The 25,275-nt window shown below is 43.2% G+C and overlaps 1 protein-coding gene across 6 annotated transcripts in view; it reads right to left on the reverse strand.

The window, feature by feature from the left end:
• Positions 1–24,635, reverse strand: part of MC5R (melanocortin 5 receptor) — a 203,249-nt gene extending 178,614 nt beyond the window's left edge. For all 6 annotated transcript variants that reach the window (XM_069730999.1, XM_069731000.1, XM_069730995.1 and 3 more), the window contains exon 1: positions 24,427–24,635. The gene's annotated coding sequence lies outside the window, so the exon portion shown is untranslated. The remainder of the gene's footprint in view (positions 1–24,426) is intronic.
• Positions 24,636–25,275: the final 640 nt, after the last annotated feature.

The raw sequence follows: 25,275 nt of genomic DNA on the forward strand, positions 1-25,275 counted from the left end.
CCGTCACACTAGACGATATCGCTAGTGATCCATGACGTTGCAGCGTCCTGGCTAGCGATATCGTCCAGTGTGACATGCAGCAGCGATCAGGCCCCTGCTGTGATATCGCTGGTCGGGGCAGAAAGGCCAGAACTTTGTTTCATCGCTGGACGTCCCGCTGACATCGCTGAATTGGCGTGTGTGTGCAGGGCCGCGCTTAGTAACCCGATGTTTACCCTGGTTACCATTGTTAAAGTAAAAAAAACAACCACTACATACTTACCTATCGCTGTCTGTCCCCGGCGCTGTGCTTCTCTGCTCTGGCTGTGAGCGCCGGGCAGCCGGAAAGCAGAGCGGTGACGTCACCGCTGTGCTTTCCGGCTGCTGTGCTCACAGTTAGTGCAGAGAAGCAGAGCGCCGGGGACAGACACGGTAGGTAAGTATGTAGTGGTTGTTTTTTTTACTTTAACGATGGTAACCAGGGTAAACATCGGGTTACTAAGCGCGGCCCTGCGCTTAGTAACCCAATGTTTACCCTGGTTACCGGCATCGTTGGTCGCTGGAGAGCTGTCTGTGTGACAGCTCTTCAGTGACCAAACAGCGACGCTGCAGCGATCCGGATGGTTGTCGGTATCGCTGCAGCGTCGCTTAGTGTGACGGTACCTTAACCATTTTTAAGTGAAACTCTGGCCTTCTGATTTGCCACTGAAACAGTTTTAGCACAAATGATTTGGACTAGCAAATGGGGCTTTCGGATACTGCCATACAATTTTTGCACAATTTACTTTGATGCTGGAAGATTTCAGACAGGATAAGTTCAGTCAGCAGCACCAGCACTAGCAGAGGAGCGACCTCTCTGCCCTGTGATATTAAGCAAATGGCACTAGCATAACAAGATGTCCACTTTTTATGCGGCCCGGGACATGTGACTTTGGCAACCAATGACAGAAGACTTAGTGTTAGGAGTCGAGTTTCCTCTGCTGCACAGGGGGAATCTCGATCCATCTCCGCTGCGGTCTCCCATTCTCCTCCAGCCGCAGTGGAGTCTGCTCAGCAGGGACGTCGATCCCAGCGTCTCGCTCAGTCTAACTCTGTGAGAAGAGTTACTGCTGCTTCTCCAGCTTCTGCCTTTAAAGCCTATACTGGTCAGCAGCGAGCGGACTTCTCTGGGACTAAGTCCTTATCTGCACACACTGAGCATGCCCAGGGCAAGATCTCCCGTTGGAGATCGAGGGTCATGTGCTCAGGCTCTGCGGCACATTCCATTGGTCCTCTTGGCAGGTCTTGGAAGGGCAAAAGTTCTATAGCCACTTCCTGTGCTGCAGCTATATAAACTGCGCATGACCGCACGGCCATGCGCTAGTATCAAGTCATATGTGCTTTGCGCCAGTGTGGTTAGCATAAGTGTGTTCAGGGACCCGGCCCCTAGAATACCGGCACCTCCGGTGAGGAGATTGTATGAGTGTGTTCAGGGACCCGGCTGAAATAAGCCCCTAGAATACCGGCTTCTCCGGTGAGGAGATTGCGTGTTGCTTAACCACAGACTGCTATCAGCTTGGCAGTAAGCTTGTGCTCCTGTGAGGCTAACAGGGCGCAGTGCTTTCCTCTCGCGGCTGCTCTGTGAGGTAACAGAGCTAGTCTACACCGCCATATTGTGCCACCATTCACTAGCAGCAGGTTCTTCCTGCACGGTGGACCCCGGGCTGCGAACGCACCATTAATAATAAATATCTATTTCTACTCGGTGCGTTCCGCTAGCCCTAACATAATACTAGCGCCAGGGTCTGGCTAGTAAATGGCGGACGGTCAGCGTCTACAGCAGTACATCCAGCAGCTGGAGGGTAGGTTGGCGGCTCTCGAGCGCACAACCTCAGCTGTGGACGTTACTGCTGTCGCTGTTCAGGCTGCAAGTGCAGCTGCAGCCAGTTTGTCTGCTGCCACCCCTGCTCCGACCTTATCCCGTCTCCTGCTTCCAGACAAGTTTGCTGGTGACAGTAAGCTATGTCGGGGATTCGTGAGCCAGTGCTCCATACATCTCGAGCTGCTGGCTGCACGTTTTCCTACGGAACGGGCGAAAGTGGGATTCATTATATCTCTCTTGTCGGGCAGGGCGTTGGAGTGGGCAACGCCGCTTTGGGAACGTGGTGATCGTGTGGTACAGAGTGCTCCTATCTTCCTGGACGCTCTGAGGCAGGTCTTTCTGGGACCCCGTGTCACCCACGATACCGCGCTCCAATTGTTGGCAATTACTCAGGCTTCGTCCATGGTCAGCCAGTTTGCCATCCTATTCCGGACTCTAGCTTCTGAGCTGGAATGGCCGGATAAAGTCCTTATTCCGGTGTTCTGGAAAGGACTGGCAGATCATGTGAAGGACGCCTTGGCCACCAGGGAGATTCCCGCCACACTGGAGGAGCTTATTACTATAGCTACCCGCATCGATCTCCGTTTTAACGAGCGGAGGTTGGAGCGGACCCAGTGTAGGCAGAGGTTTCGGCTGGCTCCCACCTTTGCCAAACCTCTAGAATCTCCTGTTATGGCGTCCGACTCCCATGAGGCCATGGAGGTTTCTCGAGCGGGACCTAGGTCTCAGACCGTTCGAGTACCTGTGGTATGTAAAAATTGCCAGCAACCGGGACATTACGCTAATAAATGTCCACGGCGGTCGGGAAAACGATCGCGTCTAGTGTCCATTGGAGGAGGTTCACTGGACACTGCGGCATTTTCCTCAAAATTGTCCTTTAAAGGGACAATCCTGTTAGGCACATCCACTCTTACAGTAGAGCTTTGTGTGGATTCAGGAGCAGAGGGAAATTTTATGTCTTCTGCTTTTGCTCTGCGCCACGCAATACCTCTGGTTATGCTTGCCAAACCAGTAACCGTTAGAGTGGTGAATGGGTCGACACTTCCATTACAGATCACACATCAGACTGTCCCTTTCACGTTAGCCATGTCCCCATCCCACCAGGAGATTATTTCCCTTCTTGTCCTTCCCGAGGGAATGGATGAGATTCTGCTGGGAATACCCTGGCTCCGTTTCCACTCCCCACATATTGAGTGGACCTCTGGGAGGATATTGGGTTGGAGTGAATCCTGTAAGGGCAGATGTGTGAAAGAGTGCGTTCAGGTTTCCACCACTGAGATACCCGCAGATCTCTCTACTCTCCCCAAATACTATTGGTCTTATGCAGACGTCTTCTCCAAAAAGGCCGCGGAGACCCTTCCGCCTCACCGTCCCTATGACTGTCCTATAGATCTCTTGCCTGGAGCAGAACCTCCTCGGGGACGTGTCTATCCCCTCTCTCTCCCGGAGACGGAGGCTATGTCCCAATACATCCAGGAGAATTTGGCAAGAGGATTTATTAGGAAGTCAGTGTCACCAGCAGGGGCAGGGTTCTTCTTCGTACAGAAGAAGAATGGAGAATTGCGTCCTTGCATAGACTACAGGGGTCTTAACGCCATCACCGTTAAGAATAAGTACCTCCTGCCCCTGATTTCTGAGCTTTTTGATAGGCTACGGGGAGCTAAGGTATTTACCAAATTAGACCTGCGGGGAGCTTATAACCTGATTCGCATTCGTGAGGGGGACGAATGGAAGACGGCGTTTAACACCAGAGATGGGCACTATGAGTATCTGGTGATGCCCTTCGGGCTCTGTAACGCCCCAGCCGTTTTCCAAGACTTTGTCAACGACATCTTCCGGGATATGCTTTCCACCTCGGTCGTAGTCTATCTGGATGATATTCTCATCTTCTCTCCAGATATTGACTCCCACCGGAGAGATGTTGGCAGAGTCTTTGACCTCTTACGGGCAAACTCTCTTTACGCAAAGTTGGAGAAGTGTGTGTTTGAGCAGGAGTCTTTACCTTTCCTGGGCTATATCATCTCTGCCCAGGGATTGGCTATGGATCCTGCCAAACTACAGGCTCTGATGGACTGGAAAGAACCTCATTCACTTAAAGCGGTGTAGCGCTTTATGGGGTTCATTAATTATTACCGCCAGTTCATTCCCCATTTCTCAACTTTGGTAGCTCCCTTGGTAGCCCTCACCAAGAGGGGAGCAAATCCCAAAGTGTGGTCTGAAGAGGTCTCCAGGGCCTTTTCTTCTACTAAGTCTCATTTTGCTAGCGCTCCCATCCTACATCGTCCCGATGTCGATAAGCCGTTTATAATGGAGGTGGATGCCTCTTCCGTTGGTGCTGGAGCAGTCCTCTTCCAAAAGGATGCTCAAGGTCGGAAGCATCCGTGCTTCTTCTTCTCCAAGACCTTCACACCAGCGGAGAGGAATTATTCCATCGGGGACAGGGAGTTGCTAGCGATGAAATTGGCTTTCTCTGAGTGGAGACATCTCTTGGAGGGGGCTCGTTTTCCCTTTCAAGTATTTACAGACCACAAAAATTTGCTATATTTGCAAACAGCCCAGCGGCTAAATTCTCGCCAGGCCAGATGGTCCTTATTCTTCTCCCGATTCCACTTCACCCTCCATTATGTCGCTGGGGAGAAGAACATTCGAGCTGATGCTCTTTCTCGCTCTGTTGTGTCATCTGAGGAGGAGGAAGGAGAGCCTCGGCTTATTGTTCCTTCTGAGAGCTTGAGAACCGTGGCTCCGGTGTCGCTTGAGTCTGTGCCTCCGGGCAAGACTTTTGTGCCCATAAATTTGCGACCGGAGGTTCTCTCTTGGGCTCATTCCTCCAGGGTGGGTGGACACTTTGGGACAAAAAGGACATCTGAGCTGCTGGCGAGGACGTACTGGTGGCCGCATATGCTCCGAGATGTCAGAGATTACGTTCTGGCGTGTGTCTCATGCGCCAAAAATAAGTCTCTTCGACAACGGCCATCTGGGTTACTCTATCCCTTGCCGGTGGCAGACAGGCCCTGGGAGATGGTCGGGATGGACTTTGTAGTGGGTTTGCCCAAGTCTTGCGGCTGTACCGTCATTTGGGTTATTACCGATCATTTCTCGAAAATGGTGCACTTGGTGCCGCTCCCACGGTTACCTTCTGCACGGGCCTTGGCAGCGTTGTTCATAAGACACATCTTCCGCCTACACGGCATGCCAGACAAAATTGTCAGTGACCGGGGTCCCCAGTTTGCGTCTCGGTTCTGGAGAGAGCTTTGTCGTCTTCTCAGCATTGAGTTAAATCTCTCTTCCGCATATCATCCCGAGAGGAATGGGTTGGTAGAGAGGGCCAATCAGACTCTGGTCACATATCTACAACATTTTGTTTCTGCCAGGCAGGATGACTGGGCATCTTTATTACCATGGGCAGAGTTCGCCCTTAATAACGCTGTAGCCGACTCCACCGGTCAGACTCCTTTCCTCCTTAATTACGGCCAGCATCCGCGGGTTCCTGTGCCTATGCCCGTGTCCTCTGCTGACTCCAGGGTGGCAGACTGGGCAGTGGAGGCACGGGACATTTGGGACCGCACTCAGGATGCCATTCGGGCCTCGAAGGAGAGAATGAGGTCCTCCACCGATGCACATCGGCGCCCTGCCCCGACCTTTGCTCCTGGCGACTTGGTGTGGCTCTCCGCCCGTAACATCAGGCTGCGAGTTGAGTCCACTAAATTTGCTCCTCGCTACTTGGGCCCATTCAAGGTCCTCGAGCAGGTTAATCCTGTGGTCTATCGTTTGGCCCTTCCGCCACACCTGGGTATCACCGACACCTTTCATGTGTCCCTCTTGAAACCCGTGTATATGTCCCGGTTCTCCGAGTCATCTGCTGGGACATCGGGTTCGTCTTCGGACGATTATGAGGTGAACGCTATTTTGGGGTGCAAGGTGGTGCGTGGTAAAAAATTTTATTTGGTGGACTGGAAGGGTTATGGTCCCGAGGACAGGTCCTGGGAGCCTGTTGAGCACATTCGGGCTCCGCAGCTCATTGCTGCCTTCGAACGTAGCGAGGCCCAAGGAGGTGGGGGCCCTAGGAGGGTGGGTAATGTTAGGAGTCGAGTTTCCTCTGCTGCACAGGGGGAATCTCGATCCATCTCCACTGCGGTCTCCCATTCTCCTCCAGCCGCAGTGGAGTCTGCTCAGCAGGGACGTCGATCCCAGCATCTCGCTCAGTCTGACTCTGTGAGAAGAGTTACTACTGCTTCTCCAGCTTCTGCCTTTAAAGCCTATACTGGTCAGCAGCGAGCGGACTTCTCTGGGACTAAGTCCTTATCTGCACACAATGAGCATGCCCAGGGCAAGATCTCCCGTTGGAGATCGAGGGTCATGTGCTCAGGCTCTGCAGCACATTCCATTGGTCCTCTTGGCAGGTCTTGGAAGGGCAAAAGTTCTATAGCCACTTCCTGTGCTGCAGCTATATAAACTGCGCATGACCGCACGGCCATGCGCTAGTATCAAGTCATATGTGCTTTGCGCCAGTGTGGTTAGCATAAGTGTGTTCAGGGACCCGGCTGAAATAAGCCCCTAGAATACCGGCACCTCCGGTGAGGAGATTGTATGAGTGTGTTCAGGGACCCGGCTGAAATAAGCCCCTAGAATACCGGCTTCTCCGGTGAGGAGATTGCGTGTTGCTTAACCACAGACTGCTATCAGCTTGGCAGTAAGCTTGTGCTCCTGTGAGGCTAACAGGGCGCAGTGCTTTCCTCTCGCGGCTGCTCTGTGAGGTAACAGAGCTAGTCTACACCGCCATATTGTGCCACCATTCACTAGCAGCAGGTTCTTCCTGCACGGTGGACCCCGGGCTGCGAACGCACCATTAATAATAAATATCTATTTCTACTCGGTGCGTTCCGCTAGCCCTAACACTTGGGTCATGACATTGTGGATGGTTTCTGCACTCTGAATTGTTGCCAGAATCAACACACATAAAGTTAAGGGAAGAAAACATTTTTTTAAAAATGTGCACGCTGCTGTAACCTCTCCTTATGCTCCTCTGACCTTGACACACCTCCTCCCCTCATCAAACTCATCCTTCACACCCCCACTCATCATACAGCACCACTATCCTAGCCAAAGTACCGTAATAACAAAAGGAGTAGTGGTAACGCGATGATTTACCGAACTATGACCGACTTTTGTTGAGTTTGAGCAAAAATTCTCATGAAAACGAACACAAATCTGAATATGCTACGTTTGTGCCGAATTTGAGATTGGCGAATGTTTTCCAAACACGTTCGCTCATCTTTAGTCTTAATGTATTTAATAAAAAGATCTACAGTTGTGCTCAAAAGTTTACATACCCCAGCAGAATTTTTGCTTTCTTTGCCTTTTTTCAAAGAATATGAAAACCTTTTATGCACACACTGATTATAAGCAAACAGGTCACAGATGAGGAGGTTACCTTTAGTAGCCATTCAAATAATTTGTGTCAATGTCTGTGCATGTTATCCGGACAAAATCACCAGGGTATGTAAACTTTTGATCAGGGTCATTTGGATGTTTTGGGTTGTCATTATGATTTAAAAAGAGAAAACACAGTAGTTTAACAATAAATGGCTTCATCCAACCACTAACCATGAGTGGAGAAAAAGTTTTGGTGTTATCGTTCATATTCTCAGATAAAGAGCCAAGAAAGCAAAAATTCTGCCAGGTATGTAAACTTTTGAGCACAACTGCATTTGCTTTCTGTTCTAGACATTCTAACGTATGTATATAACTTCCTCCTCTCCAATGTTCCTTGATATTTGCTAGCCATTAATTGCCCATTGTGTGCTATTTTGTAATGGTGAGACAACAGATGTCAAGTGAACTGTCATTTAAAATTGTATATTTGCTCCTTCATTCTAACCCTTAGTTAACATTTCGTTCTAGCTACGTAATACTTATGACCTAGACACTGTATACAATATATTATTTCTTTGGTATAACATGATACATGTGTTTTTATAGTAAATATATCATCTGAAGTTAGAAAAATAGAGTTTGTGTTGTACTGTGTTCTTATTTTTTTCAGTTCGCTGGTTTGCTTCTAACTACTGTAGGGGCTATTTGACTGGTTAAATTATTTGCCTTTCTGAGTACAAAACTGGACTTTGATGGGATGAGCGCTCCTATTACTTTGTCCCCTTGCAATAATGACCAGTATCCTGTGATATGGGTGCTGATGGGCAGATTGTGACGTGCTTGTGCATGTTTAATGTCGCTGTTGAAACTTGACAGTGGCATTTAAAATGCTAACAGCAGCAGGTGGATCGTGATTTCACCCGCGGCTCTTAGGAGCACATGTCAGCTGATGAAATAAAAAAATTTCAGGCTGATCATCGGAACCCACCTTGAAGGGAAGAAGGCGACCTTAGACGTACCTATACATTCAAGAGTGCAAAGGGGTAAAGGCTATGTGTACACACTATGTTTTTGTTATGAAAAATATGCACGGTTTTACAACACAAATCAAAGTGTATTAGATCCTTGTCTCATGCAAATGTTGCTTTTTTTTTCCTTGCAGATTTTCAGCGGATTAAAATCTACATAACGTAAATTCTTGCTGCTAATGAGTGTTAGAAAATATGCAACACAAGATGTGGAAAAAATGTATTTTATGCAGCATTCTTCCTGCTAATACATAGTAACATAGTTAGTAAGGCCGAAAAAAGACATTTGTCCATCCAGTTCAGCCTATATTCCATCATAATAAATCCCCAGATCTACATCCTTCTACAGAACCTAATTGTATGATACAATATTGTTCTGCTCCAGGAAGACATCCAGGCCTCTCTTGAACCCCTCGACTGAGTTCGCCATCACCACCTCCTCAGGCAAGGAATTACAGATTCTCACTGCCCTAACAGTAAAGAATCCTCTTCTATGTTGGTGGAAAAACCTTCTCTCCTCCAGACGCAAAGAATGCCCCCTTGTGCCCGTCACCTTCCTTGGTATAAACAGATCCTCAGCGAGATATTTGTATTGTCCCCTTATATACTTATACATGGTTATTAGATCGCCCCTCAGTCGTCTTTTTTCTAGACTAAATAATCCTAATTTCGCTAATCTATCTGGGTATTGTAGTTCTCCCATCCCCTTTATTAATTTTGTTGCCCTCCTTTGTACTCTCTCTAGTTCCATTATATCCTTCCTGAGCACCGGTGCCCAAAACTGGACACAGTACTCCAAGTGCGGTCTAACTAGGGATTTGTACAGAGGCAGTATAATGCTCTCATCATGTGTATCTAGACCTCTTTTAATGCACCCCATGATCCTGTTTGCCTTGGCAGCTGCTGCCTGGCACTGGCTGCTCCAGGTAAGTTTATCATTAACTAGGATCCCCAAGTCCTTCTCCCTGTCAGATTTACCCAGTGGTTTCCCATTCAGTGTGTAATGGTGATATTGATTCCTTCTTCCCATGTGTATAACCTTACATTTATCATTGTTAAACCTAATACATTAGGAAAAACAGCAGAATTTTCACCTGCAAATCTTGGGACATAGCCTTAGTCCTTATCCAGTGCCCTCCATTCATTATAAGCCTTTGATAGCATCATAATGAATTTGGGGGTGGGAGAAGACATTATCAGGTGCTTAACCCCTTTGCCCCCAAGGGTGGTTTGCACATCAATGACCAGGCCAATTTTTACAATTCTGACCACTGTCCCTTTATGAGGTTATAACTCTGGAACGCTTCAACGGATCCTGGTGATTCTGACATTGTTTTCTCGCGACATATTGTTCTTCATGACAGTGGTAAAATTTCTTTGATAATACCTGTGTTTATTTGTGAAAAAAATGGAAATTTGGCGAAAATTTTGAACATTTTGCAATTTTCCAACATTGAATTTTTATGCAATTAAATCACAGAGATATGTCACACAAAATACTTAATAAGTAACATTTCCCACAGGTCTACTTTACATCAGCACAATTTTGGAACCCAATATTTTTTTTGTTAGGGAGTTATAAGGGTTAAAAGTTGACCAGCAATTTCTCATTTTTACAACACCATTTTTTTTTAGAGACCACATCCCATTTGAAGTCATTTTGAGGGGTCTATATGATAGAAAATACCCAAGTGTGACACCATTCTAAAAACTGCACCCATCAAGGTGCTCAAAACCACATTCAAGAAGTTTATTAACCCTTCAGGTGTTTCACAGGAATTTTAAAATAAAAATGAACATTTAACTTTTTTTCACAAAAAATTTATTTTAGCTCCAATTTGTTTTATTTTACCAGGGGTAACAGGAGAAAATGGACCACAAAAGTTGTTGTACAATTTTTCCTGAGTACGCCGATACCCCATATGTGGGGGTAAACCACTGTTTGGGCGCATGACAGAGCTCGGAAGCGAAGGAGGGCAATTTGACTTTTCAATGCAAAATTGGCAGGAATTGAGATGGGACGCCATGTTGCGTTTGGAGAGCCACTGATGTGCCTAAATATTGAAACCCCCCACAAGTGACACCATTTTGGAAAGTAGACCCCCTAAGGAACTTATCTAGAGGTGTGGTGAGCACTTTGACCCACCACGTGCTTCACAGAAGTTTATAATGCAGAACTGTAAAAATAAAAAATCATATTTTTTCACACAAATTATCTTTTTGCCCCCAATTTGTTATTTTCTCAAGGGTAAGAGAAGAAATTGGACCCCAAATGTTGTTGTACAATTTGTCCTGAGTACGCTGATACCCCATATGTGGCGGTAAACCACTGTTTGGGCGCATGGGAGAACTCGGAAGGGAAGGAGCGCCATTTGACTTTTCAATGCAAAATTGACAGGAATTGAGATGGGATGCCATGTTGCGTTTGGAGAGCCACTGATGTGCCTAAACATTGAAACCCCCCACAAGTGACACCATTTTGGAAAGTAGACCCCCTAAGGAACTTATCTAGAGGTGTAGTGAGCACTTTTACCCACCAAGTGCTTCACAGACGTTTATAATGCAGAACCGTAAAAATAAAAAATCATATTTTTTCACAAAAATTATATTTTTGCCCCCAATTTTTTATTTTCCCAAGGGTAAGAGAAGAAATTGGACCCCAAAAGTTGTTTTACAATTTGTCCTGGGTATGCTGATACCCCATATGTGGGGGTAAACCACTGTTTGGCCACATGGTAGAGCTCGGAAGGGAAGGAGCGCCGTTTGACTTATCAATGCAAAATTGACAGGAATTGAGATGGGACGCCATGTTGCATTTGGAGAGCCACTGATGTGCCTAAACATTGAAACCCCCCACAAGTGACACCATTTTGGAAAGCAGACCCCCTAAGGAACTTATCTGGATGTGTGGTGAGCACTTTGACCCACCAAGGGCTTCACAGAAGTTTATAATGCAGAGCCATAAAAATAAAACAAAATTTTTTCCCACAAAAATTATTTTTTAGCCCCCAGTTTTGTATTTTCCTGAGGGTAACAGGAGAAATTGGACCCCAATAGTTGTTGTCCAATTTGTCCTGAGTACGCTGATACCCCATATGTGGGGGGGAACCACCGTTTGGGCGCATGGGAGGGCTCGGAAGGGAAGGAGCGCCATTTGGAATGCAGACTTAGATGGAATGGTCTGCAGGCGTCACATTGCATTTGCAGAGCCCCTAATGTACCTAAACAGTAGAAACCTCCCACAAGTGACACCATTTTGGAAAGTAGACCCCCTAAGAAACTCATCTAGATGTGTTGTGAGAGCTTTGAGCCCCCAAGTATTTCACTACAGTTTATAACGCAGAGTCGTGCAAATAAAAAATATTTTTTTTTCCACATAAATTATATTTTAGCCCCCAGTTTTGTATTTTTCCAAGGGTAACAGGAGAAATTGGACCCTAAATGTTGTTGACCAATTTGTCCTGAGTACACTGATACCCGATATGTGGGGGGGAACCACCATTTGGGCGCATGGGAGGGCTCGGAAGGGAAGGAGCATCATTTGGAAAGCAGACTTAGATGGATTGGTCTGCAAGCGTCACATTGCGTTTGCAGAGCCCCTAATGTACCTAAACAATAGAAACCCCCCCACAAGTGACCCCATATTGGAAACTAGACCCCTCAAGGAACTTATCTAGATGTGTTGTGAGCACTTTGAACCCCCAAGTGTTTCACTACGGTTTATAACGCAGAGCCGTGAAAATAAAAAATCCTTTTTTTTCCCACAAAAATTATTTTTAGCCCCCAGTTTTGTATTTTCCCAAGGGTAATAGGAGAAATTGGACCCCAAAATTTGTTGTGCAATTTTTCCTGAGTACGCTGATACCCCATATGTTGGGGTAAACCCCTGTTTGGGCACACGGGAGAGCTCGGAAGGGAAGGAGCACTGTTTTACTTTTTTAACGCAGAATTGGCTGGAATTGAGATCGGATGCCATGTAGCATTTGGAGAGCCCCTGATGTGCCTAAACAGCCAAAAAAACAATTATAACTGAAACCCTAATGCAAACACACCCCTAACCCTAATCCCAACGCTAACTCTAACCACACCTCTAACCCAGACACACCCCTAACCCTAATCCCAACCCTATTCCCAACCGTAAATGTAATCCAAACCCTAACCCTAACTTTAGCCCCAACCCTAACTGTAGCCTTAACCCTAGCCCTAACCCTAACCCTAGCCCTAACCCTAGCCCTAACCCTAACCCTAACCCTAGCCCTATCCCTAACCCTAACCCTAGCCTTAACCCTAGCCCTAACCCTAGCCCTATCCCTAGCCCTAACCCTAACCCTAGCCCTAACCCTAGCCCTAACCCTAACCCTAGCCCTAACCCTAACCTTAGCCCTAACCCTAGCCCTAACCCTAGCCTTAACCCTAACCCTAGCCCTAACCCTAGCCCTAATGCGAAAATGGAAATAAATACATTTTTTTATTTTTCCCTAACTAAGAAGGTGATGAAGGGGGGTTTGATTTACTTTTATAGCGGGTTTTTTAGCGGATTTTTATGATTGGCAGCCGTCACACACTGAAAGACGCTTTTTATTGCAAAAAATATTTTTTGCGTTACCACATTTTGAGAGCTATAATTTTTCCATACTTGAGTCCATAGAGTCATGTAGGTCTTGTTTTTTGCGGGACGAGTTGATGTTTTTATTGGTAACATTTTCGGGCACGTGACATTTTTTGATCGCTTTTTATTCCGATTTTTGTGAGGCAGAATGACCGAAGACCAGCTATTCATGAATTTCTTTTGGGGGAGGCGTTTATACCGTTCCGCGTTTGGTAAAATTGATAAAGCAGTTTTATTCTTTGGGTCAGTACGTTTACAGCAATACCTCATTTATATTTTTTTTTTATGTTTTGGCGCTTTTATACGATAAAAACTATTTTATAGAAAAAATAATTATTTTGGCATCGCTTTATTCTGAGGACTATAACTTTTTTATTTTTTTGCTGATCATGATGTGTGGTGGCTTGTTTTTTGTGGGACAAGATGATGTTTTCAGCGGTACCATGATTATTTATATCTGTTTTTTTGATTGCGTGTTATTCCACTTTTTGTTCGCCGGTATGATAATAAAGCGTTGTTTTTTGCCTCGTTTTTTTTTTTTTTCTTACGGTGTTTACTGAAGGGGTTAACTAGTGGGACAGTTTTATAGGTTGGGTCGTTATGGAAGTGGCAATACTAAATATGTGTACTTTTATTGTTTGTTTTTTTTTATTTAGATAAAGAAATGTATTTATGGGAATAATATATATATATTTTTTTTTTTTTCATTATTTAGGTTTTTTTTTTTTTACACATTTGGAAATTTTTTTTTTTACTTTTTTACTTTGTCCCAGGGGGGGACATCACAGATCGGTGATCTGACAGTTTGCACAGCACTCTGTCAGATCACCGATCTGACTTAGAGCAGTGCAGGCTTCACAGTGCCTGCTCTGAGCAGGCTCTGTGAAGCCACCTCCCTCCCTGCAGGACCCGGATGCCGCGGCTATCTTGGATCCAGGCCTGGAGCAGGGAGGGAGGTAGGGAGACCCTTGCAGCAACACGATCACATCGCGTTGCTGCGGGAGTCTCAGGGAAGCCCGCAGGGAGCCCCCTCCCTGCGCGATGCTTCCCTGCACCGCTGGCACACCGCGATCATGTTTGATCGCGGTGTGCCGTGGGTTAATGTGCCGGGGCGGTCCGTGACTGCTCTTGGCACATTGTGCCGGATGTCAGCTGCGATAGGCAGCTAACACCCGGCCACGATCGTGAGCGCGGCTGATCGCTATGACGTACTATCCCGTCGAGGGTCAGATAGGCCCAGGGCACCTCGACGGGATAGTACGTCTAAGGTCAGAGAGGGGTTAACATCCTCCCCCACTTCCCAATTCATTACAAGTCCTTGACAGCATCTTCTCCCACCTTTCAATTCATTATAAAGTGTCCTTTGCCCCTTATTGCCTCTTCTTCCACTCACCAATAAATTTTAAGTCCCTTATAGTGTCAAAATGTGTCCTAAAATATAGGAAGAAGCTATCAGGAACTTAGCAACCTCTCAACAACTGAATTCATTCTATATCCATATCTGTTGTCCCACTTGCTCCCATCCCAACACACCCACTCATTGTCCCCTCTACCACCCCGCATTGTCATCTCCCCTACATCTTGCTGCTTCTACTGTGCTGCACTCCCCGATGTGCATTTTGGTATGCCTTTGTCAGGTACATACCTTTGAAGATACGCCAAAACGTGCATCAGGGTGGCTGCATACAATGGATGCAGCAAGTTAAACTAACATATGCCACAGACTCAGGTATACACCCTCTTGCTTTTATTATATTTATATTATACTTGCTTTTATAATATTTATTATATTATCTTGCTTATATTATATTATATATTGTGTAACCATAATTGTAATTTGTTTTACATACAATCTACCATTTCTTACAGTTATCTTTTCACACAGGGATTATTTACTGATACTATATTGTATTATCCGTTTGTTGGCACTTGCACTTTAGTATATACAGTTAAGTCCATATATATTTGGACAGAGAAAACATTTTTCTAATTTTGGTTATAGACATTACCACAATTAATTTTAAATAAAACAATTCAGATGCAGTTGAAGTTCAGTCTTTCAGCTTCCATTTGAGGGTATCCACATTAAAATTGGATGAAGGGTTTAGGAATTTCAGCTCCTTAACATGTGCCACCCTGTTTTTAAAGGGACCAAAAGTAATTGGACAATTGACTCCAAGGCTATTTCATGGACAGGTGTGGGCAATCTCTTTGTTATGTCATTCTCAATTAAGCAGATAAAAGGTCTTGTGTTGATTTTAGGTGTGCTGCTTGCATTTGGAATGTTTTGCTGTGAAGTAAACATGAGGTCAAAGGAGCTCTCCATGCAGGGGAAGCAAGCCATCCTTAAGCTGTGAAAACAGAAAAGACCCATCCAAGAAATTGCTACAATATTAGTAGTAGCAAAATCTACAGTTTGGTACATCCTGAGAAAGAAAGAAAGCACTGGTGAAATTATCAATGCAAAAAGACCTGGGCGCCCACGGAAGACAACAGTGGTGGATGATCGCGGAATAATCTCCATGGTGAAGAGAAACCCCTTCACAACAGCCAACCAAGCGAACAACACTCTCCAGGAGGTAGGTGTATCAATATCCAAATCTACCATAAAGAGAAGACTGCATGAAAGTAAATACAGAGGGATCACTGCACGGTGCAAGCCACTCATAAGCATCAAGAATAAAAACTCTAGACTGGACATTGCTAAAAAAAATCTAAAAAAGCCAGCACAGTTCTGGAAGAACATTCTTTGGACAGATGAAACCAAGATCAACCTCTACCAGAATGATGGAAAGAGAAAAGTATGGTGAAGGCGTGGTACAGCTCATGATCCAAAGCATACCACATCATCTGTAAAACACGGCGGAGGCAGTGTGATGGCTTGGGCATGCATGACTGCCAGTGGCACTGGGTCACTAGTGTTTATTGATGATGTGACACAGGACAGAAGCAGCCGAATGAATTCTGAGGTATTCAGAGCCATACTGTGTGCTCAGATCCAGCCAAATGCAGCCAAACTGATTGGTCATCGTTTCATACTACAGATGGACAATGACCCAAGACATAAAGCCAAAGCAACCCAGGAGTTTATTAAAGCAAAGAAGTGGAATATTCTTGAATGGCCAAGTCAGTCACCTGATCTCAACCCAATTCAGCATGCATTTCACTTGTTAAAGACTAAACTTCAGACAGAAAGGCCCACAAACAAACAGAATCTGAAAACCACCGCAGTGAAGGCTTGGCAGAGCATCAAAAAGGAGGAAACACAGCGTCTGGTGATGTCCATGAATTCAAGACATCAGGCAGTCATTGCCAACAAAGAGTTTTCAACCAAGTGCTAGAAATGAACATTTTATTTAAAATTATTTAATCTGTCCAATTACTTTTGGTCCCTTTTAAAACAGGGTGGCACATGTTAAGGAGCTGAAACTCCTAAACCCTTCATCCAATTTTAATGTGGATACCCTCAAATGAAAGCTGAAAGTCTGAACTTCAACTGCATCTGAATTGTTTTGTTTAAAATTCATTGTGGTAATGTCTATAACCAAAAATAGAAAAATGTTGTCTCTGTCCAAATATATTTGGACTTAACTGTATATTGTAATTATATGTGGATATAAATCTCTTACTGCTGTCTTCCCACACGGGGACTGTTTATAGACAATATTATATTATATTACAGGAGAACCTATGCACAAAAATTATATAGCCAAGGTATAATAAAATTATATTCATCTTTATTAAGGCCATGTGCCAGTCCAGCAGGAGGAGATGACCATAGATATGTTTCTGTCTACTTTCAATATATGCAATTTTAATTATGCCCTGCATTAACTTAGGATCTCTGCATAACAGTTTAAAGACTACATGGGATATTTTTTATCCTATATCAATATATTTACCTGTTGTATTTTTCCTGTGATAATCTGTTGTATATCTTCCCCTGCTGGCTATTTGTCACCTTAGCTTGCTCACTCTTTCTTACTATTATTTAGTAATTCGTCAAATAAAGATTAATATAATTTTTTTACACCTTTGTCTATATAATTTGAATGTGGTCGAATGTGTTATTTTACAAATTATACCACATTTTGGATAATATACAGTATTTTATTTATGTTATATTACCTAGAGACTAGCATTTGCACTTTAGTATATACAGTATCACAACCATATGTGAATATAATTTTATTTGATGGATTTATATTTCACCTACACGTATACATGAATACTACTATAGGATAACTATATGGTATTATGCTGTTTATTTAGTTTCAGATGGGAACGATCCTATTGCTTGTTCTCTTTTGCATTTGATATTTATTTGACCATATATGTGCATTGCTATTTTCTTGTATAGAAATATCTTGTTTTGTTATGCCTTTATAGGAATTTTTTCATAACTTTTTCTTCCATTATTTCTACAATGCAGTTTTTAAATGAAGGTCTTTATTATTAAGGGAAAAAGAAATCCAAACCTACAGGGCCCTGTGTGAAAAAGTGATTGCCCCCTAAATCTAATTACTGGTTGGGCCACCCTTCGCAGCAACAACTGCATTCATTGCAATAACTTGCAATGAGTCTTTTACAATGCTCTGGAGGAATTTTGGCCCACTAATCTTCGTAGAATTGTTGTAATTCAACCACATTGGAGGGTTTCCATGCATGAAACACCTTTCTAATGCATTGCCACAGCATCTCAATCGGACTAATGTCAGGACTTTGACTAGACCAGTGTTCCCCAAGTCCGGACCTCAAGAGCCACCAACAGGTCATGTTTTCAGGATTTCCTTAGTATTGCACAGGTTATAGTTGCATCACCTGCACAGGCAATAATTCCATCACCTGTGCAATACTAAGGAAATCCTGAAAACATGACCTGTTGGTGGCTCTTGAGGACCGGAGTTGGGGAACACTGGACTAGACCATGCCACAGTCTTAATTTTGTTTTGTTTTTTTCTTAAGACATTCAGAGGTGGACTAGCATCATTGTCATACTACATAACCCAAGTACACTTCAGATTGAGGTTACGAACAGATGGCTGGATGTTCTCCTTCAGGATTTTTTGATAGACAGCAGAATTCATGGTTCCGTTTATCACAGCAAATCTTCCAGGCTCTGAAGCAACCAAACAGCCCCAGACCATCACCCTACCGCCACCATATGTAACTGTTGATATAATGTTCCTTTTCTGAAATGCTGTGTTACTTTTACGCCAGATATAATGAGACATACATCTTCCAAAAAGTTCAACTTTAGTCTTGTCAGTCCACTGAATATTCTCCCTAAAATCTAGAGGATTATCAAGATTTTTTTGGCAAAATGGAGAAGAGCTTTTATGTTCTTATCGCTAAGCAGTGGTTTTCGACTTGGAACTCTGCCATGCAGGCCATTTTTGCACAGTCTCTTTCCTATGGCAGAGTAATGAATACTTACCTTAACTGCTTGGGGTAATTTTGGTCAGCTGGTAACTCCTGGGAAGGTTAACCATTGTTCTTTGTTTTCGCCATTTGTGGATAATGATTCTTACTGTGGATGGCTGGAGTCTCAAAGTTTGAGAAATAGCTTTACATCGTTTTCCAGACTGATGGATCTCAGTTCCTTTGTTTCTCATTTGTTCCAGAATTCCTTTGGATTGCGGCATGATGTCTAGCTTTTGAGGAGCTTTTGGTCTACCTCACTTTGTCAGGCAGGCCCAATTTAAGTGATTTCTTGATTACGAACAGGTGTGGTAGTAATCAGGGCTGCATGAGGCTAGGACATTTGACCCACCTTTCCAAAGATATGATAAACCATAGTTAATTTATGTTTTAAAAGGAGGGGGGAAATCACTTTTTCATTCAGGGCCCTGTAAGTTTGGATTTCTTTTTCCCTTAATAATAAATACTTATATTTATAAACTGCATTAAATATTTACCTATGTTATCTTTGTCTAATATTTAAATATGTTTAATGATCTGAAACATTTAAGTGTGACAAACATGCAAAAGGATAGGAAATCGGGAAGGGGCAAAAAAATTTGCACACAACTGTATAGTTATTTTTTATTTTCTTGTTCCATATTGGAACATCCAATTGTTTTTATATACAATTTTTCATGGTATTTGCCTCCTGCAATTCCTTTTCATGTCCTTTGCTGGCAATATTTATTGTCTAATAAAATTTACCCTTTTTTAACAGCTATGTGACCATATACAGTGATATGAAGCTGTCATGTTTGGAGTCAGGAGGAGCGCGGCCACTCCATGTATCGGACCAATGATCACGGACTTCTGAAAGAGCCCTAATAGTATTACCATTCTGTGTTGGCCACCTTGCTGAAAGCAAAACTACTGGGAGAAATGTAACTTTGCTTCACTTGGCAACTGCCAGCTTTCAGTCAGAGACAAGCATGGAGCGGCTACATTCACCACTATGAGCAGCAGCAGCAGTAAGCATGCCCTGGCATTTTGATTGACAGCTCACACTGAACATTTGTTCTGTAGAGCGAGCTGTCTATTGAAGTGCCTGGAGAGAGTAACAGCCACCGCTCACTGTGTACCAAGCAGTGACTGTAGCCACCGGGCACACACTTCTATGACTGAAAGCCAGTGGCTCCCAGGAGGTAAAAAGTTCACTTCTTCCCAGTAGCTGTGCTTTCAATAATGCAGATGGACAGCATTGTAGCATTATTAACCTGCAAATTAGCCATACATTTTTGCTATATAGTATTTTTTTCAGACAAAACATTTTCTCTTTAATGCAGAGCTTTCCTATTGAAATTAAACACATATGAGATGCACTGTTCAGGGGTATATTTTGCAGGATCACCTAATCTGAGAGTAGCGTCATGTAGCAACAGAGACCATGATTCCAGCTATGTGTCACTTATTGGGCTGCTTGGTGTAATTTTAATAAAATCAGTTTAATTAGCAGGAGATTATCACTAGAAAAATAGTAACTCTGCTGCCATGTAGTTCTCCATAGTCATGAGCTCTGTATAATCCTGCCCCCACCACTGATTGTCAACTTTCTGCCTATGCACAGTGTACAGATGCCAATCAGTGGTGGGGATGGGTGTTATACAGAGCTCAGCAACTTTCAATTGCGGTAGCAAAAACCTGGTGACAAATTCTCTTTACAATACTTCTTGAAGGCATGTGCAGCTAGTGTTTAATTTCAGTAATCTGCGAACTTGCAGAAAACTGACATTTCATCTAACACTGACTCTAAACTCTATACTAAAACAGGTCATAGGCAGTGTCTATGCAGGTAAGTTATCAGAGGGGAAAACAGTAAGGCCGGGGTCACACTTGCGAGAGCAATGCAAGAAACTCGCGCAAGTCTCTCGCCTCAATACCCGGCACTGCTGCCCGCACTCGGGACCGAAGCGTGCGGCTGTATAGAAATACATGCAGCTGAACGCACCGGTCCCGAGTGCCGGCGTTAGTGCCGGGTATTGAGGCGAGAGACTCTCGAGAGTTTCTCGTATTGCTCTCACAAGTGTGACCCCGGCCTAACTCTGACAAAGAGCACCATAGATCTGAATATGAACCCGTCAGCTGATTCATGCCGCCCAATATATAGGCAGCATGTATCAGGAACTTGCTGTATAAGCTCAGCCAGGTATGTTTGACTGTGAAATACTGAGGAGACCTGTGAATCCAGAGCAGCGGGTAGGAATAAGCTGCTGGCAACCCAAATGTCCTACTAGTATTCCGTGTGGCTCAGTCCCCAGAGGGTTTTAAAGTTTATTTTTCTCCAAAAATGCCTCAACATTTCAGAGTCAAACATACCTGACTGAGATTATACAGCCCGTGCCGTGATATATGCTGTGCATGGATTCAGCAGCATGTATCAGCTGACAGGATAATATTAACTTTCTGAACTTCTGCAGAAATTTCCTAGGGAAAGTATATAAATGGCAGTACTATTGACTATTATATATGCAATTGAAGGGAAACCTGACACCAGAAAAACGCTATTAACCTGCAATTATAGGGTTATTCTTCAGGTTATTGCATTACTTAGCCGGACGCTGCTGGGAGAAAATGAATTTTATATGAATTTTATTCAGTTGGCAGTGCTTCAGTAGTGGGGGGCGGCGCCAGCATGGGTTCAGTCACTGCGGCGGCTGTAGCCACGTCCCCAGCACGGACCGACAGGTGAACCCAATGTAAAGCCTGCTGTCAGTCAGGACCAGGAGCGCAGCTACAGCAGCCGCTCTCTATACTCAGAGCAGTGACTGAACTTGCGCCAGCACCGCCCCTGTGACTGGAAGTCAAAAGCTGCCGAGAAGAATAAAGTTAATTTTCTGTCAGCAGCGTTCGGCAAATCGCAGGCGCCAAGCAGGTTAATAACGCTATTAAATTGCAGATTAACCCTATATCCGCAGGATAATAGCATTTTTTCTAGTCACAGGTTCCCTGTAACGTCATTGATGTGTGTTGTGGGGCAAAAAAATATTACAACTAAAATTGGTACTACATTGCTTACTGTTCAGCTTGGCAGAAATAGTGACAACTTGTCTATACAGTATGGAGATTCAATGATATTTGGTACCAATGAATCTAATGTTTTTTAAAGTCAATACATTTACCCAGAAGGTGCTGCTTATAATACTAATAATCTGTCATCACTTTTGACCTATATAAACTATTTATATGGACATACAGTCTATTTACTGCTGAATAGTCCTCCCCGTGTGTCTCATATCAGATGCTTGTTGCTGAGAAATCATCTTTTATCACTTTATATAAATGACTTCTCCAGACTATGGGGAGGACACTGTCTGGGAGATAACTCTGTGGTGACAGATTCCCTTTTAGACAACACTAAGATATGGCCATCTACATCATCACTTAATAATAATAACAATAATATTAATAAAAAAAAATATTATTAATAATAGTACATTCATTTCACATATGTCTCTACTCTTTTGTCCTTTATTTGCTCTCATGTTCACCTTGCTTCATATCTGAGAATCTCCATTTGTGCTAATATTTTCTGCTGACTTCATGTTCCTCTAGCGGCGTAACGTTGAAAAATGTGCCCTCATGTATAAGCATTCCTCTCCTATTTATCCTACAATCTCTTATCTGCCACAATGCAGTAAACCAGCCTTCAATAGATTGTGAAAGAGACAAATGTGCAAATCAAACCCATCTGAAGCCTGGAGACCGCTGTGTGACACATTCATTTTTCTTCTGTACTATACTGATACCGTAAATTGGTGCAATGTCAAAACTAGGCACTTAGCTGCTACCTGTCATGGACTACTAGTCTGGACATATTTTATCATGGATATATTCATGAGTCAACTATAAATTTGTCTATTGCCCTTATTCATCCTATTCTTCATTATACATCCCTAATAGTAATGATCATAAGAAATACACATCAAAATTACAACAAAGAGAAACTAAACTTTTCATTTACACCCAGAATATGTTACAATTGCATCATATCAACAGCTTTGCATATGTGGTGTATTGAACTATATATTACTCAAACATTCATTCTCTCGCTTTTACGCTTAGGAAGGTTTAGTAACTTAAAGTATTCCTGGTTTTCTCTTGTTTAGAGTCCTTAAAAGGGTTGTTGGATAAAAATAAGTTATCAGATATCCATAGGGATAGGGGATAACTTGTTGATTAGTGGGGTCTGACCACTTGAACCTGCACCGATCGGTAGAAAGGGGAACTCTTATGCCTTTTAGAATGGATCTCGGTGAACATGATCGACCCATGCACCATTAAGTTCCTATGGTGCTAGGTTGATTATTCTCCTGCAGCCTGTAGAGAATAAATGGAGTAGTGGTCGGACTTCCAACCAGCCACCTCAGTTTGTTACGTTTCAGCAAGATTATCAATTTAGTACATTGATGTTGTAGAAGACTCCTCTAGAAAGTAACTTTGCACCCCCATAAGGATGATTAGGGAGGGGAATCAATGGTTGAAATTAACTGCTCTATATCCTGTATTACATTTTTACATAGGTTGAAAAAAAGACCTAGGTCCATCAAGTTCAACCTTCCCCCACCAATCGTTCATTTAACTATAACCCACAATGGGTGAATAAATACCAATGGGCAAATACCCAAGATGGTGCAAGTCACAGAGTCTCACTCTTTTGCTGACTCGCCGGGATTAGAGATGCTTCCAGTGTCGTATACCCCCACCAGTGACTCCCCACTTTTGGCAGGCCCCCACAGCGAGGAAGTAACAACAAGCTTAGGAAGCTAACCAAGCGCAGTGAGGTATGTGACCAGGTGACCCAACTGTCCTAACCTGGATTCTTTAAGACGTATCTGGGGTTTCAGTGATGGTCAGTGAAGCAGTCCTCTGTTCTACCAGCCGGGTCTGTAGTACCCTAAGCTGAGATCCTGAAGAGTAACATTCAGCTTCATGCCCATATGTTCCGTTAAACTCCCCATAAGACAAAGTATAATGCGAGTTAACACTTGGTAAATGTCCCTTAGGAAATTATTCTATGTAATACTAAGCCACCACCTTGCCCCAATGTCTTAGTGTTAATAATCTTTGTTCCTTGGCAGATTACAAGTTCTGAATCCAGACAAGTACATCTATTTGGAGTCTGGATGTCTATCCTGTGTTTGCATGGATTTCCTCCAGGTTTTATGGCTTCTTCCCAAACTCAGTGTGTGATTGTTTTAGTTAAGAAAATTATATTGTGACCTTCATTGAGGATAGGAACTGGACTGCATGGGGACAATCTCTGTTCAGAGCTACCGAACATATGGGCGTTATCAGCAACAGAAAATAAAAATATTGTTCTCCTATTAAAACGCAAGTTAAAAGGGCTTTTGTCAAGTGTGTGAACCGGAATGATATTTTGGGAAACATTACATTTCATTTGCAAGCAATAATATTCTCAGACATTCTAACCTCAAATTCCCTTGGTAAATCTCAGAACAATCAGATCTACTGAAATACAATGTATGAGAAAGATTCCAACCACCCCTGAAGGCAGAAGCTCCAGACATGGACAAAATAATTAAGCTCAAGTACGGTATATAAAAGAATGCAACAACGGTTCCCTTATTAACCTTGGCATCCTGGAAGAATACACACTATTATTATATATTCTGCAGCCAAACTCATATCATTTTATTACATTGTATAATCCTGAAAATTGTTGCAACAAATCAAAGACAATAAAGAATTAAACTGATATTTGGAATTATTCCTGCAACCTAGCTCCAAAGTGTGATAACCGTAATAAATATGAGTATAATTTATTAAATATCAATTTCACCTGCATGTCCCCTCGTAGCTTCTTAGCTATGTATGTTTTTTATATAGGATAAATTGATGTAGCCGAGTTGCATTTGTAATATAAATCTCTAGGGCTACAATATTTTAATTCTGTGACTAGTATTGTGTGACAACGTCTGCTCTGCTGTATATGTGAACAAAACAGTATTTTTTTCTGAATAGGAACAAATAGTAAACTAAAAGTTTTCTAATGTGACATTACACATATGCACAGAAACTGCAAACACCACATCATAACTGCATTAGTTTGGAATTGATCAGTTTGGTAAAAGTCGCCCCCAAACTCCCTCTGTTACCTGGAGCCTCTTTAGGAATCTTCATAAGATTTCATGTTTAACTCCTGATTGCGCTGCATAATCCCATTCTTTTCTAACAGGTCCATGATCCACTTTAAACAGGAGCAGTACAAGTAGGTTTTCTGAGTAGACAGTCACATTTTAGTCCACAGAAAAAGCAGCTATTGATCACCCACACTGAGCAACCCTCTATTTTATACCTGCAGCTGCTAACCACACTGCCTGCAGATATTAACTCCTCCTTTCTATCCTATCATTCCTCATCCAAGTCAAAAATGGAGCATGTTTATTACACATGACCACCAGAGGGCCCCATCGGCATCCTAAGAACTATTATCGGATCTTAAAGAGCGTTGTCATTTCGTATAAGGTGCATTTTTATAATGTAATGCTAAATGTATTTAATCCACTGTACAACAATCCAATCCACTCAGCAAAGATGGTCTACAGAAATACTGTACATTTGAAGCATGACTCCTTTGCTTTAACCCTTTAGGAACTGACTATTTTAGGACCTTAAGGTAAAATCATTTTTTTGAATGTGTTTTCACTATCACACCCCAGTCGTGCACACACATACAGATTATGAGTGTGTGTGTGTGTGTGTGGATATATATATATATTTAAATAAAGATTTTTCTGTATTTTCATGACTATTAAAATTGTACATTCATACTGAAGGCCTCAAAACTATGAATTAACACATGTGGAATTATATACTTAACAAAAAAGTGTGAAACAACTGAAATTATGTCTTATATTCTAGGTTCTTCAAAGTAGCCACCTTTTGCTTTGATGACTGCTTTGCATACTCTTGGCATTCTCTTGATGAGCTTCAAGAGGCAGTCA

This window comes from Ranitomeya imitator, chromosome 6, assembly GCF_032444005.1.
Source record: "Ranitomeya imitator isolate aRanImi1 chromosome 6, aRanImi1.pri, whole genome shotgun sequence".
Lineage (NCBI taxonomy): Eukaryota > Metazoa > Chordata > Amphibia > Anura > Dendrobatidae > Ranitomeya > Ranitomeya imitator.